The sequence below is a fragment of the Passer montanus genome, unplaced genomic scaffold (assembly GCF_014805655.1).
Source record: "Passer montanus isolate IOZ18808 unplaced genomic scaffold, ASM1480565v1 scaffold26, whole genome shotgun sequence".
In the NCBI taxonomy this organism is placed as follows: domain Eukaryota; kingdom Metazoa; phylum Chordata; class Aves; order Passeriformes; family Passeridae; genus Passer; species Passer montanus.
Window position 1 is genome coordinate 4,415,167 of NW_024367261.1, and position 13,912 is coordinate 4,429,078.

General features: G+C 41.2%; 1 protein-coding gene across 1 annotated transcript in view; it reads left to right on the forward strand.

The window, feature by feature from the left end:
- The first annotated feature begins 2,326 nt into the window (after window positions 1-2,326).
- ATXN1 (ataxin 1) overlaps window positions 2,327-13,912 on the forward strand; it is a 363,809-nt gene continuing 352,223 nt past the window's right edge. The window contains exons 1-2 of the mRNA XM_039712091.1: window positions 2,327-2,410; window positions 8,286-8,530. The gene's annotated coding sequence lies outside the window, so the exon portion shown is untranslated. The remainder of the gene's footprint in view (window positions 2,411-8,285; window positions 8,531-13,912) is intronic.

The window sequence follows — 13,912 nt, forward strand, 5'->3', positions numbered from 1 at the left end:
CTGTAATGGAGAGAGCGCCAATGCCAGAGGTTGAACCTGCAGAATCACAAAGCTCTCACACCCACCATGGGACACACTCAGGGTTAGAAAAATGATTGTTAATGTTGACAAAAAGCAAGGCAGTTGTGTCAGGGAAGCAATAAATTGGGATTTGCAGACTAGCTAAAACTTAGAAATTGGAGTGTGAAACACCTGAGTCTCATGTTTACCTGTCCTGATCACAGGCAACTAAGAGAGACATTTAACAAATCTGCAAGATCACATTGGTGTTCTGTGGTGTGATAGCTGAATGACTGCCTGCTGAGCACACTCTTGTGCATATTTAAAATGTACACCCACCCCACCATAGTGCCCAGTGGGAAAACCAGTGCTTGGACCTGTCTGCTGAGCCATATACATATAGCCTGGACTGATAAAACACAAAACTCATTACTTGCTTGTATTTTGTATGCAAAACAAGAAGTCTGGTACAAAGAATACTGTTGAGAAAAAATTCTCAATCAGTCTAAACTGGTGAAGCACTACTAAAAGCAAAGAAATTAAACAAAATTTCATCAAGTCGCATCTGACCTGCAGTCAAATAAGTGGGGAAAAAAAAAAAAAAGAAACAAATATGGGTATGCTGGTGAAAGACATACACTAAACCCTCGCCAGTTATTTTTACAAGGGATTAAACTGGCAGTCGACAAGCTGTGTGCCAGACATCAGCCTCATAGAACACTGCACATCTCTCAGCAGAAGTAGGTTAGTAGAAGTGAAGTGTGGATACATGGCTAGAAATGCAGAGAAGAGCTCATTCAAACATGCTTCAGCCCCTTAGTCCTTAGTGAGAAACTGATTACATGAATGCCGTAGTGCTGCAGCCCTGGATTCAGGAATAGCCATGTCAGCGGCCTCGTGCACTCTTAGCCCTCCTGAGGAGTGCCTTGTGCTTTCCTGTCAGAGAGCTGGAAGGTTCTAATTTATGGCCAGAAAATACCACATCCTCATTTGTCAAGTTCAACCCAACCCCCTTTTTTTTTTTTTTAAGGACTTAGTTTTTCTTGTATTGCTTATACTGGGGAAACTGAGTTTGCAAGAAAATTTGCTTTCACCTCACTGCTGAAGCAATTAGAGTCCAAAATGTTCCCTTGACTACTTTTTCATTTAGAGGAAAAGAGAGGGTTCAGTATTCCTCAGCACTCACCCAGGGATGTCTGCTGATCATAGCACGGGCAAAGAAGAGAGACAACTGCTCCAGAGAACTGTCCTCTCCTTTCCTTTGGAGGTATCTGGGGCACAAAGACACATAGAGGAAATGCAGATGAATTAGATTTGTGCTCCATCTTCTTCCCACAGCATCTTTTGCTAGGGATGTGGAGGAGTTCTTCATGTTGTGACTTGGACAATCAGACTAAAGCTTGAGACTTTCTTTGCAAGGGCTGAAGAGAGGATTTAGGAGGGAAGATGGACTTTAGCTGGAGGTCATCCCACTTATGCACTGTTGTCTCTCTGGACAGACGGTGTATTGCCGTGCTCGTGAGTTGTGCTGTAGGAGAAAGTAGCTTGTTTACTAGCACAACCATGTTTTCTGATCCAAAGATATCATGTTACTGTCAAGTATTTTTAGTCTGAGCTTCTTACTATCCAGTTTACTTTGCAGTCTTGGTTTCTTCAACTAAAAATAGCTGCAATACAACAATAGCTTTTAGGTGGTTCCACTTGTTGGATTAGATGTGATTTGTTTAAAAAAAATAGCAGCATGTGATGGCTGTTCAGTGCCTTCATTCCAGAAGGACCTTGGAGAGATTTACTACCCTGCACTGAGTCTCACCACCTGCTGCTGTGGTACAGCCAGCGCTCCTCTGTAAGTCAGCATTCCTCTTCTTCAGGGGCTGTCAGACCACATTATCTGTGCTGGTTCAGAGATATTTTTTTTCCTGTCTGTTTTCTTTCTTTGATAGGTAGAAACGAGGTAAGTTAGAATTTGGCCCACACACTAAAGTGGAATAACCCTCCATCTGCAAAAGATCGTGGAGGCTTTCTTCACACCCTGCCAAAAGGTCAGGATAGCTGAAGTACGATCCCTTGGTAAGGTGACACCTGCAGGTATACAGCACTGCTCCCGTCTTCCTGTGATATCCAAGCAGAAGTGACTCAGAAGGGAGGAGCTCTGCCTGCACTGAGTCACCGCTGCTTTCTACGTTTACCTTACAAATCTGAAAGTCAAATTCTGTCAAAAATTTACCTGTAAGTTTAACCTGTAAGATTCTAGCCCCAAGGGCTACAGCTTCAAAACTATGCAGCAGGTTGTTTTTTTTTTTTATTGTTTTGTTTTCCAGAATAAGTGGAAGTTTGAGCATGTTCCCGCTTGAGTAGCGGGAGTTTCGTCAGTGCAGCATCTACATACTTATTGCTGCAACCCAGTAAGGTAATGTGAGGTTTCTAAGCATTCTTACAGCCTTTATTGTCCTCAGTTGGAAAAGGCATGACTTTTGCCTTTAAAAAGAAGTAAAAAAACCCAACCAACCAAACTCAGGCTTTGTCATGAGAATAAAAATAGTACTGTTTGGCTGGTTTGTCATGTTTGTCCCTTAGTCTTAAGTTTCACAGTTCATATAAGGTGTGAGGTTATGAAGTAGGACACAGAAAGCATGTTGTGTTCTAATGCCTCCATTTTCACCTCTAGAAAGGACCTTTGCTGAGAAAATACAACTGTGAATGTATTTAACAGTGCTGTAGAAAAGATACTACATTGTTCTTTGGTAAGCCATCTACAAGGATCAAACTGGATTTAATTCTACCAAAGGATTATTGTAGCTTTGAAAAATGGACCCAGACAACATGAAACAATTGAAATTTCATGTTAGTTGCATATAAGAATTAGGTATAGTGCTTGGATTTTTTAAGACACAAAAGGTAGACTGTATTGTGAGACCTAAGATAAGCATCTTGCCTACCCAATTAGCATTTTCAAAGTCTGTTAATTTTCACTGAGGTTTATCAATTTGTTTTAAAATTAGAGTCTGAGCAATACTTTTTCTGAGTTTTGCTTAATTTACCAAGATCTGTAATGAAGTATGAGGTGACATAAAGAGATCAGCCCACTTGCTGACTTGATCCTGCACATTGTCTTTTCACTGGGAGCTGCAAGTATGTTGCCATGCCCTGTGTTCCTAGGGAATTTGGGGAAAGGTAAGGATATTGCATCTGCTGCAGGCATGTGCAGGGGACCTCAGCGGATCGTGCAAAACTAACTTGCTGTCTGATCTGTACATATTTTGCCATTTGAATAAGGCTGGACTAGGCAGGATTGCCTCACTTTAAAGCACAACAATCTTTTAGGGGAGTAAAATGCAATATCATTAAATCAGAATTAGAAGAACCTGCATTCCTGCACATTGATTTTACTATACTGGCTTGCTGTCTAGTCGCATATACAGAATGTAATGCCTTCCTTATTAAAAGCAGGTATATTAAATGAAATAATGAGACACCAACTTCTTCATATTAAAGCTTTTTTTTTTTTCAATGTCCCTGGGAAAATTCTTGGTCATTTCAATCTATGAGCTGTTTCCTTGGTACTTATTTTTCTCTTTTCATCTTTGAAACTCAATAAGGAAATAAAATACCAACATAAATAAATGAAGAAGAGGGTTTCTCAACACCAATAAGCTAGACAAAAGAAACAGAATACTAGAGAATGTTTATTTATTTATGACATCTTCATGAATGCCATACTTTGGAAGGAATGGAACATTTTTTGTTCATGTTTGACTCTCAAGTGTGTTAACAGGTTTCATTAAAATGGAGGGGTGGGGGAAGGCAGCTGGCGAGAAAAAAATAGAGACTCTAAATGCAACCAGATGAGAAGTTCATGAGAAATACTAGTGAGTAAGGAGAGTAATTTAAATTTGACATTATATGCAGGGGATGGGAAAATATTTTCATAATCTTATTTAAATGGAGGAAATCTTGGTGAAAGGATGCATAGTTGTGTACTGGAAACACAGTTTGTTCTGGAGGATTTGTTCTGTTCTCCTCCCTCTTCTGTAAAGGCTTCCTTTGTAAGTTTACTAGTTTTGTCTGTGCTGTCATCCTAATAGGCATCTTCTGAAACATGTGAAAAGACCCTAGAAAATAATAGAGCTCCTTTTAATGAGTTCAGTACATGCACAAGTGTTTTCTAGATCTCAGAGTATCTCTGCGGTTGAGATCCATACCGCCTGTCTCTCTTTGTGACTGTTTTGAGTTAGTGTGTAGCACAGGGAGTTCTGGCTTGGGGATTCTCTGCACTGCTGTGACCCTGGATGCATCATGAAAACAGTCCTAAAAGTGAAATTCGGGAATTACGTAACAGTTTTCTCATCTCACTGAGTAAGAATTGACAGCCAAGTATGAGAAGATAGAAGCAGGGATAAACAACCCCCTGGACTGGCAAGGGTATAAATTAAAATTGCAGATCAGTCCCCAACACATGACATTTCTCAGAGCCCCAGGCTTGCAATATATTGTGTAACTTCTCTTACCACAGAATCTTAGGGACTCAGGTGGTGTCCAGCAACCTTAAAGTCTACATGTAGCAAAACCAAGCTGCACCTCAGATCAGATCCAAAACAGTCACTGGAGTCTGCGTGCTGTTTGTATGGTCTGTCTAATGTCATTTCAAGTTATCTGATAGCAGCTCTTAAAATGCTGGCAGTTTCCATACTGTTAGGCAAATGAGGCTTAGAAGAATTAACATATATATATGGTCAGTGAAACAATACAGAGCAATATGTGGGCTTTTCATTAAGCGTTTTTTTTGTAAATATTTTTCTGTCCTCAGGATTCCTTCGCATTTATTTACATTTACATTATTCTTTTTGAAACAGCATGTGCATTAGAAAACAAATGTCAGATAACTGTGCATTGCAGTTGTCACCCACTGACAAACAGCCACGTTGAGGGTGGGGGTACCCTCTCAATGCAAACATAAAGGACCTCAGATTTTATTAATTCCTCACCCATGCACAGGGGGACATAAAGGCATTCTTTAATATAAGACAAGAATAGCAGCATTTAATTTTACTAGGAATATTTGCTTTAAGACACTGTATGAGTAAAGAAGATAAATATTATGCCAAAAATCCAGCTGTATATTCCCAAAGCAACCTGGTCTAATGCGCTGGTGCTGCTGCTGTGGGTGCTGATGTGGGTGAGAGGTCATCAGTTTCCTTTGCTCTCTTTGCTGTATCCAGAAGGTGAGTTGTGACAGCAGGGGCTTGGAGGCTAGAGATCAGAGGGAAAGTAGTCGTGTCATCTCCAACTATATTTGAGCTATACCTTATTTCAGCTATAGCTCCTTTGCTAGCGTGAATTTCCTGCATCAATTAAAGAGAAGAAAAACAACCCCCAGATTTCGCAAGTCAGAGGCTTGCTGAGCATATCCCTTACTCTGGCATCTTTGTATGGCTTTGCTGCTGTTTTTGTTGTGTGGAGGGCGTGGCTTGAGCTTTACAAACCTAATGCCTCTCTTGCATAAATAGATTTCTCTTCTCCAAAATATCACATGATAATTATCATAAATAAATAAATGAATAAATCTACGCTGGAGAGTGACCTCAATCTAAAACCTCCCATCTGAGTTGGCACAGGTAACTGTGAAGAGACACTTAAAGATCTACATTAACAGTTTAATTGTCTGTGTAAGATTGGCAAGGTCAGGTATACAGGGAGTCACAAAGGCTGATTGCATGAAGAGCCATTATTTATCTCGGTGTCTAAAAAAGCTGTCAGCTCTCACTGAACCATTTCCCTTGAGTGGGGCAATCAGAAGCATGGGTACTTTTTTGCCTCTTGCCCCAGTACTAACACAGATTCTTGCACATGTGATAAGTGAACAAACTTTTCTGGGAGTCATGGCATGGAAGATATCACTTCTCTCTACCAAAGAACTGTTTTCATGAAACTTGTAAATCTTGACAATCTCTGAGGACTGACCTCCTTTGGTGCATTTGGTTGACACTGCCAATGCATTTGTTAGTTTTTAAGCGAAGGAAAAAAGTAGGTGGACTGACTGCATACCTTTGAGGCGCACTGATTATAAAAAAACCAGGAATGTAAAACTGGAGAGGAAATACAGACCTGTCTGAAATGCCCTCTCATTTAGCAATGGACAAGATGGGTGTTTGAAACTATTTTGGAAAAGTTTTATTTACTCAAGGGAAAAAAAAATAAAAGAGAGAGCAAGCTCAGACAACTCCTTGGTGTTTTTGAGTTCCACCAAGTGCAGACAAATTCACAAATCCCTCTGAAAAATCTACCAATTAAAGACTCAATCCACAAAGCATGAAATTTGCAAAACTCCAAGGAGGCTGTGCCCAGTTGGTGAGTTCAGAGACTACATATATGACCAAGACATGATCTGAACATTTCCAGCATGTACTGCATGTAGGGCCTAACTTTTGTGATTGACATGGCCAGAAGAATATTTTGCAGGTGGGGTCTGCTGAAGTGTGAGCAACTTTTATTTTCTGGTTTTGTTTAATATTGACGAAGGAGTCAGCCAGCACTGCCTGTTGAAAACAGCAGTTTGGTTTGTGGCATCATTTTTTTCTAACCTTGCTTTCAGCTGTTGTTGGTGGTGAAGGGATCACTTTTATATCTGAATGCAAAGTTGGAGCCTATGAAATGTCTCAGTCTAGCAGAGACTCGCTTTGTACCAGTGAGGCAGGAGAGCAATAGGAAGATGAGAAAACAACTAATTTCTTTTTCAAGTTCCTAATATTTTTTTCAACTAGTGTAAAATACTTCTGAAAAGGGACCTTTGTCTAAAATACTTGAACATTACATTTATTGTTTTACTCTGTATGAACACATTTAATACAAACAGGCAAACAAGAAAAGCCTGACAACTTTTGCCAGTGTTAGGAACATGGGGACGCCATTGCTGATTAGAAGCAAAATTACATCCAGAAAATATTTGTTGCCATAGTGACCATATTTCGTTGATTCCCTTTTCTGCTGTACAGATCTGATTTAATTATTTCAGATATTTATAAATAGCTTCCCGTGGGTCCAAAACTAATGGCTACAAAGTAAAGTTGCAAAGACTTTGGATGTGCAGCTCAGTATGGTCAGATGGAGATCTCACTTAAGCAAAGCAATGTGAGCACGTGGTTTTAAGCACTGCATCTCTTTCCAAAGAACTGCACATGTGCTTAAAATCATACATGGGCTGAAATGGTCTGCTGCAGCTCACAGCAGATAGTGCACATTTCTATTTTAAACTCTGTGGTTTGTTTTGATTTAACTTTCATAAACTTCAGTGGAAATAAGTCTTTAAGTAGTTACACCATTAGTCATACTAGGAGTGGCCATTTGCTCACTCAGTAGTTGCTGTGAGCATTAGAGAAAATATGGGCATATACACCTTTCATGGTTTCATGTTCCTTCCACTAATCCTCAGCATCTGTGAATCGTCCTCTGCAGCCCTCTTCTCCTTATTTTTGTTTATACTAGTGCCAGGGAAATGGTTGAAACACATGAATTTTACAATTGCCTAAAAGGGAATTTTTCTGCAAGTGTGCAAGTTGACTATGCAGTATGTGTGATCTCCAGTAGTTCAGGTTCCCTCATGAGGAAATAGTCTTGAAAGCTTCATCATACTCAGATGCCAAAAGTCTTGCAGCTACTCTTCATTGTTTGCTTAGAATATGAATTCCACATCCTTTCATTCTGTATTCTCACCTTTTAAGTGTGTTAATTCTGCCTTTTAAGTGCAATCACAGTTTGTGTGAGAAAGAGGAAAAGGTTAAAAATTTACCATTCCTACTGCTTTGCATAGGTTTTATCCCCTCCTGCAAAGCATGGCATATGCAACTGGTTCTCTCCCCATTTGGCACAACACAGGGCGTTAGAAAGTGGCCCAGATCAATAGGATTGCAAAGGACAGCTGAACCTGGAGGAACAGAAAGGGAGAATTCCAGAAGCAACTTAAAAATTACACTGACATAAATTGCCATCTGCAAAGACAATCAGAAAACTGGTTAACACCTCTGACATCATCTTTATCCATACTACTTACACATATTTTCAGAACATAGTTTATATCAGACATTTGACACCTTTCTAGCCTTCTGCATTCAGACTTTCCAAAAATATGAAAATTTGCATTGCAAATCTGTTTTTTGTCAGAATCCAGGTGGCATCTTTGCAAAAAAAAGTCAGGTTTGGGTTTTAGTTTTTAATGCTCCTCAGTGTCCCTGGGGTGCCAGTCACACTTCCTCCTCCCAGAAATTATATGGTATTTACAATTTTTTTAGACTTATGAAGAGTCAGACTCCAGGTCCCTCAGACTACATATAAAGAGAGGACAAGATCTTCAGAATTCACTCTTTCAACTGCTCTGTGAATCCACAACAGGAAACAGTCAAGACATCCTGAGGCTGTATCTGAAGGCATCCCATGGCAACACCTGATCTGCAAACGTCCCTCTTGAAGCTGTGCTGCTGGACAGGAGAAAGGTCTCTTCCTGTGGCATTTATTTTGGAATATTCATGGAGGCCTGGTATCTACTTTCCTTACTTACCATGTGTGTTTGTGGGCAGCTTGCCCCCCATTTTACCCTGCTGAATTATTCTGGGATGTGCTACCGTACTCCTCTTCCATGGAGTGTTTTTTCAGGGAGGAGCAGTGGTCTTCCCAGAGCTGGGATTAAGGCTAGCAAAGAGGGCCAAAGCTTGCTGTGTCCTGGTCCTTGTGTCTCATGGGATCAAGGGCAACAGTGTCTCCCACTGCAGTAGGTTTCCTGGGATAATTAGTTGATAATTGTGAGCTTTTCTGTTCAGCAGTCCCCACTGTAGTTTCCTCTCAGTAGAGTTGCAATGAGCTTAGTGGGAGATTATTCAAATAAATAAGAAGTGTCTCAGATTTTAACCCAGTAACTTCCTGTCTTAGAGCAGCGATGTCATGACAAAGAGATGATTTTGTTCTGGTGCTTTGTATTTAGTAGAGATTTGGAACTTTTGCATCCCAAACCCATGCAATGAGTGTGGAAAGGAAAAGCCCTCTTCTACATGTCTCACAACACCTCCAGGCGAGGAAGGGCCATTTTGCGTCATAAGCTGAAACAGGCAAAATCCAGTAAAGGAGGCAGGGACAGGCATTCCTCTGCCTTGGCAAAACCAGAAAAGGAGATGGGGAAGAACCCTCAGAGGAGGACCCAGACGAGTACAGAAGGATTAGTCTGTGATATACTGTACAAGGTAACCAGAGCTGAGCCTGGCAACAGGCAGCCCCGCAAAGCACGGCTCCAGTGCTCTGTGTGCAAGGGGCTGTTGTCCATCAGCTGCAGCATGACCCTGCACAGGCTGTTATCACAGCTGTTGGAAACTGTTATGTCAGTGTACCCTTTCAGTCTCTTCAGGAATAGAAGAAGCTGTGCTCTTTTGGGTTTTTTAATGCCCTGCTTAGTCTGGATCACAAGTTAGTGAGACATTGATAACTTTAACCCTGTACTATAGAGGACTATTTATTTGTATTCTTGGGCTGAGCTTTTTGTTTCTGGCAAACACTTCCAGAGCAAGTTTATGCAGAAAGGAACTGGAACAATTTCTCTTTCCTTATACCTTTATCTTTTTCTGCTAAACATTGCCATGTTATCACAGCATTTAAAAAAAAAATCTTCTCTGTATGAAGTTTCCTTTTGGCTCTGTGTTATTTTTTTCCCAACAATTTTGTAAGGCATGGTGTCAGTTTGGGTTTTACTTTCATTAAAAATGCACTACAATTTGTGGTCTCAACTTTCACAAATACACTGTAATGCCAGTTCTACAATTTAGTTCCCTGCTTTTCTAGCCCGGCTGCTGTTTGATTTCAGAGAGAAATGGAGAAGCTAAATATTTATACAAGGGAAACTGTATTTGCATAATCAATAAATGGAAAAAGCAGAGAAATAATTCCACCTCTGCTCTTTAAGTTTCAGTAATGCTGCATGTAAGCTGTTTCAAAGAGAAGCTGTACCCTTGTCCCAGCTGCAGCAGACATCCCTTTAACTGCTTGTACTCCTTTTAGACTCCTTTGCATAAAAGAAAAAAACTCCCATTGTGTCTCAGAAATTCAGTATAATATGGAAACTAGATAGGTTGGGTTTTGTTTTTTTTTAAATAAATGTCTTCTGCCCAACTTTAGTATGGCAAGGAAATTTGATTATCACTTGTTGACAGGTATGCAGGTCATGTCAAGTGTTTCTGACATGTCTATTTTAAGTTAAGCTACAATTTGTATTTTGATTATGGCAGAGTAAAAATACTTGGACAACAGATAGTCTTTGCCTGTGAATGAAAATTGGAACATGCAAGTTGTGGTCAGACAGGCTTCTGTTAGGGAGATGAGGCTTTGATTGGGTCACTGCCCAGAGGTCCTAATTAAAAATAAAGAAAGAAACAAAACTCCACATCACCCTCACTCTCTTTGAAACAAATGCATCAGAGCAACCCAGGAGAAATGACATGAAATGACTTGTGAAAGGCAACTAGAGATTTTTTGCTTGCCCATTTTGGGAAAGTGATAAAGTATCCATCTTGTGCTTAACTGTCTGTTTTATTCCAAAAGCTTGCATTTCTGCAGCATTGCAAGATGTTTTAAGAGTGAAATACCCTGTGGGTCCTGGCTCCTTTGGCTCTCATCAGTGAGTAACTCAGCCACAGTCAGCAGCTGACACCCAGAAGGAAGCTGGTGTGAGGTCAGGAGCTGGAGTCCTTGCTGGCTTGCCAGCGTACTGGAATCAGTCACCCCCTTCATTCCTTTACGACTCAGCACAACAGGATCACTGCACAGCCCTCTGCAAGTCCCCAGGTCTGAAACCAGGGGTTGTGTCTCTGTGTGGGGTCTGTAATGTTAGGAGCAAAAGGAAGAGCCCAGTTAGAGGCCATTTATCTATGCCAATATTAGGAGACAGGCTCACAAGAAGTGGAGTCCCAATTTGGCTAACAAGGGCACTAGACTTGAGACTAGTCCTCAACAGAACAAACTTCAAGTGTCGCTTTCCAAGCAGTTGTCATGTAAAGTCTGGACGCAAGGAGTGTGTTGGTCAGTATTCAGTTCTCTCCTTTTGGAAGCAGACTGGTTCTTGGAAAAAAAAGTTGTCAGAGGATGAGAAGAGGGGGATGCTGAAATTTTGCTGGATTCAGTGTCTGTCTGGTCTTTATCCAGCTCTGAGCTCAAAGGCAACACTTGTGATAATACATTTTCTTCACCATAGAGACAAATGCACCTCCTGAGGGATAAAACAGTTGCTTTGACATTTCAGGCTGGGAAACCTGTCCTTGACACATGCACAGGCCCTGATACATGGTGTCTTGGCTTCGCATGCTTACGGCTGTCTGGGAGGTTGGCACCGTCCCTGTTCAAAGGCAGTGGCATGCCAGCACTGCAGTGGTGAGGTCCCCAGCGGAGATGTTTGCACTGGGAAGGCAGCAGAGCATGGCAAATGGCATCTCTGTCATAGGAGAGGATGTTCTCTGCATTAGCCATGGCGTCGTGCACTTGCTCACCCGTGGTAACGTATTTATGTCAGCAAAATCCCCAATGAAACAGGGCAGGAAAGAAACAGAGCTTATGTTATGTTGTGGCTGCCAGCAGTCACAAACTGCACTGTGGCAGGAAGCTGAGTGTAAGAATCAACTGTTTTCAGACTTCTTCTAGGAGCTGCAGTCTTGATTTGCAGAGCTGCCAAAGACCCGCAGTGCTTTTGCTTTCAGCTGGATGGGGGAGTCGTTCTGGAAATCTGTCCAAGGGATTTAAAATCAAGCCCCTGGCTAGTAACAGCACTGCATAACTAAATATTGGTGTCCAAAGGAATAGACAGCAGAGAAAAAGTGACTGGGCACAGAGGTGACCATGCTGGAACATAAATCATTAATATGAGAGATAAGGTGAAGCACAAATAAGGACAATATTGGTATTCTACAGTAGTGCCTCAGTGGTTCTGCAGCCATAGTCATCGTTTCAAAGAACTGGCTGGCCAAGACTGTGTAAAAACTCAACCCAAACAAATGTACTCTTGGCTTCAGTGTGAGGCTCTGATAATTTTGCAGAGTTCAATACAGCCAACTTTACTGCCTGTGTGTGCTTTTTCACCACGATAATTCTCCTTCAGCAGAATAAGTGCTTACTGACTGTCTGATTATAGAGCTGAGGTTATGGGCTCATAAAACCAGAGGACACTAAGAGATGATCTCTATATGTGACAGCAAGATGTGCAATCACATCCAAACACAAACTATGCCATTAGTATTACTTACTTTTAAAGCACCATTATCCCTGCATTGTTCTCTCTCATTAACAATTAGTCATGCAGACCCTTGAGAACTTTAATATGATATCCCTACAAGCTCATCAGGCAGATCTCACACGGTTGCGATGTTCCATGCAAGATTTATAAGACGGAACTGGCTGGATGTGAATGTGGGAGTAACGGTCCATAAGCAAATGTGACATAAAAAGAAGCCAGCCAGGAATGCTGCCTACTGAACTCAGAAAGCCTGGCTGTAGTGGGAGTGCTGTTATTTCAAAATGGCTTTCATGTTTTGGGGTGGAAGGGAGTCATTTTCTCATAGGAGAAGAAGCAACTGCATAACGTCCATGGCATTTACACACTGGTCAGTGAAAGTCAGCCCCTGCTTTTGAAATTGTGTAGCTGTATGCATTTTCTATTTGAATGCTGTGTTAGGAGAGCCTGTGCTCCTCCACTCCCTCCCCCTTCTCTCCCTTCTTTTCAGCAAAAAGAGACCTCACCAACAAAGAGAAAATAGATTGAAAGCTCCTGCATCCAGGCTCTTTCAAGCAAAGCTTGAGAGAGACTTTGGCACATAATGTCTTTAACATTATGTTCACTGCCCTTAGAAAGCAATAACCCAATACATTCTGCTGGCAGTTAGCAAGTGCAGTGATTTCAACACAGATGAGAGAAGAGAGGACAAAGAAAGAATATGCTTAGAGCATCCCTTTCACTATGAACCTAGGGGCCAGCTGGAGTGTTTACAAAGCTCTAAGGCCAGCCAGCAGGGAGTTGCAATAATCTAATTTTAATTATGTGACAAAAGCATGAAGAATCATTTCAAGGGCTAACAGAGGAAAATGGTTGCAGCCTGCCAATATTCCTTAGATGGTAAAAGAAGACAAGTTAGCTCACAGAATTTAGTTGTTTCTCAAAAGACTAAATGGGATCTATCACAACTCCCAGCCTGCTGTTGTTAGAGAACAAACTGGTTGCCAGAAAAAGGCTTTAGATGTCAAAGAAAGTTCCCAAGAGGCATCCAGGAAAAACAGCAATACCTACGCTCCTCCTTATTAAATAAAAGATATTCTCTACCAGCAAGCAAACCAAGTCCCATAATCATGTGAAAGTGGCTGATATGAAATGCTGTGTATGCAAATATACATATGCTATGTATGTGCACTGGCTATGAATTGATAGATCTTTAATCCGAGTTCTCCAGGACCACACCAATAAAACAGCTGTTTTGCTGTCCCAAGCAAAGCACAGAAAGGGAAGGAGAGGGAAAGGGAAGGGGGAAGGGGCAACAGGCAAGGGGGAAAGGGCAAGGCCCAAGTCTTCCTGCTTTGCACACATCCCAGCTTTTTGGCAGAAAAGGAGTGCTGTGTCCTGACAATAACAGAACAGAGAGTTCACAGCAATGAGCCAAATAATTTGGACTGCACTGCACAGAGGGTCATAGTGACAGTGTGGGGAAACCAGTGACATTTCATGCTACCAGAAGATGAATCCATAGGTACTTATTGTATGATTTTCTTTCTGGATAGAGACTGAATCCAAACACTTAATACAAGATTACCCTTAATTTTATTTTTCAGTAATACTATACACCCTCTTCGTTCTCTTTAATCTGCTGTTGCATAGGGATTTCGTGCTTTGATTTTATTATTG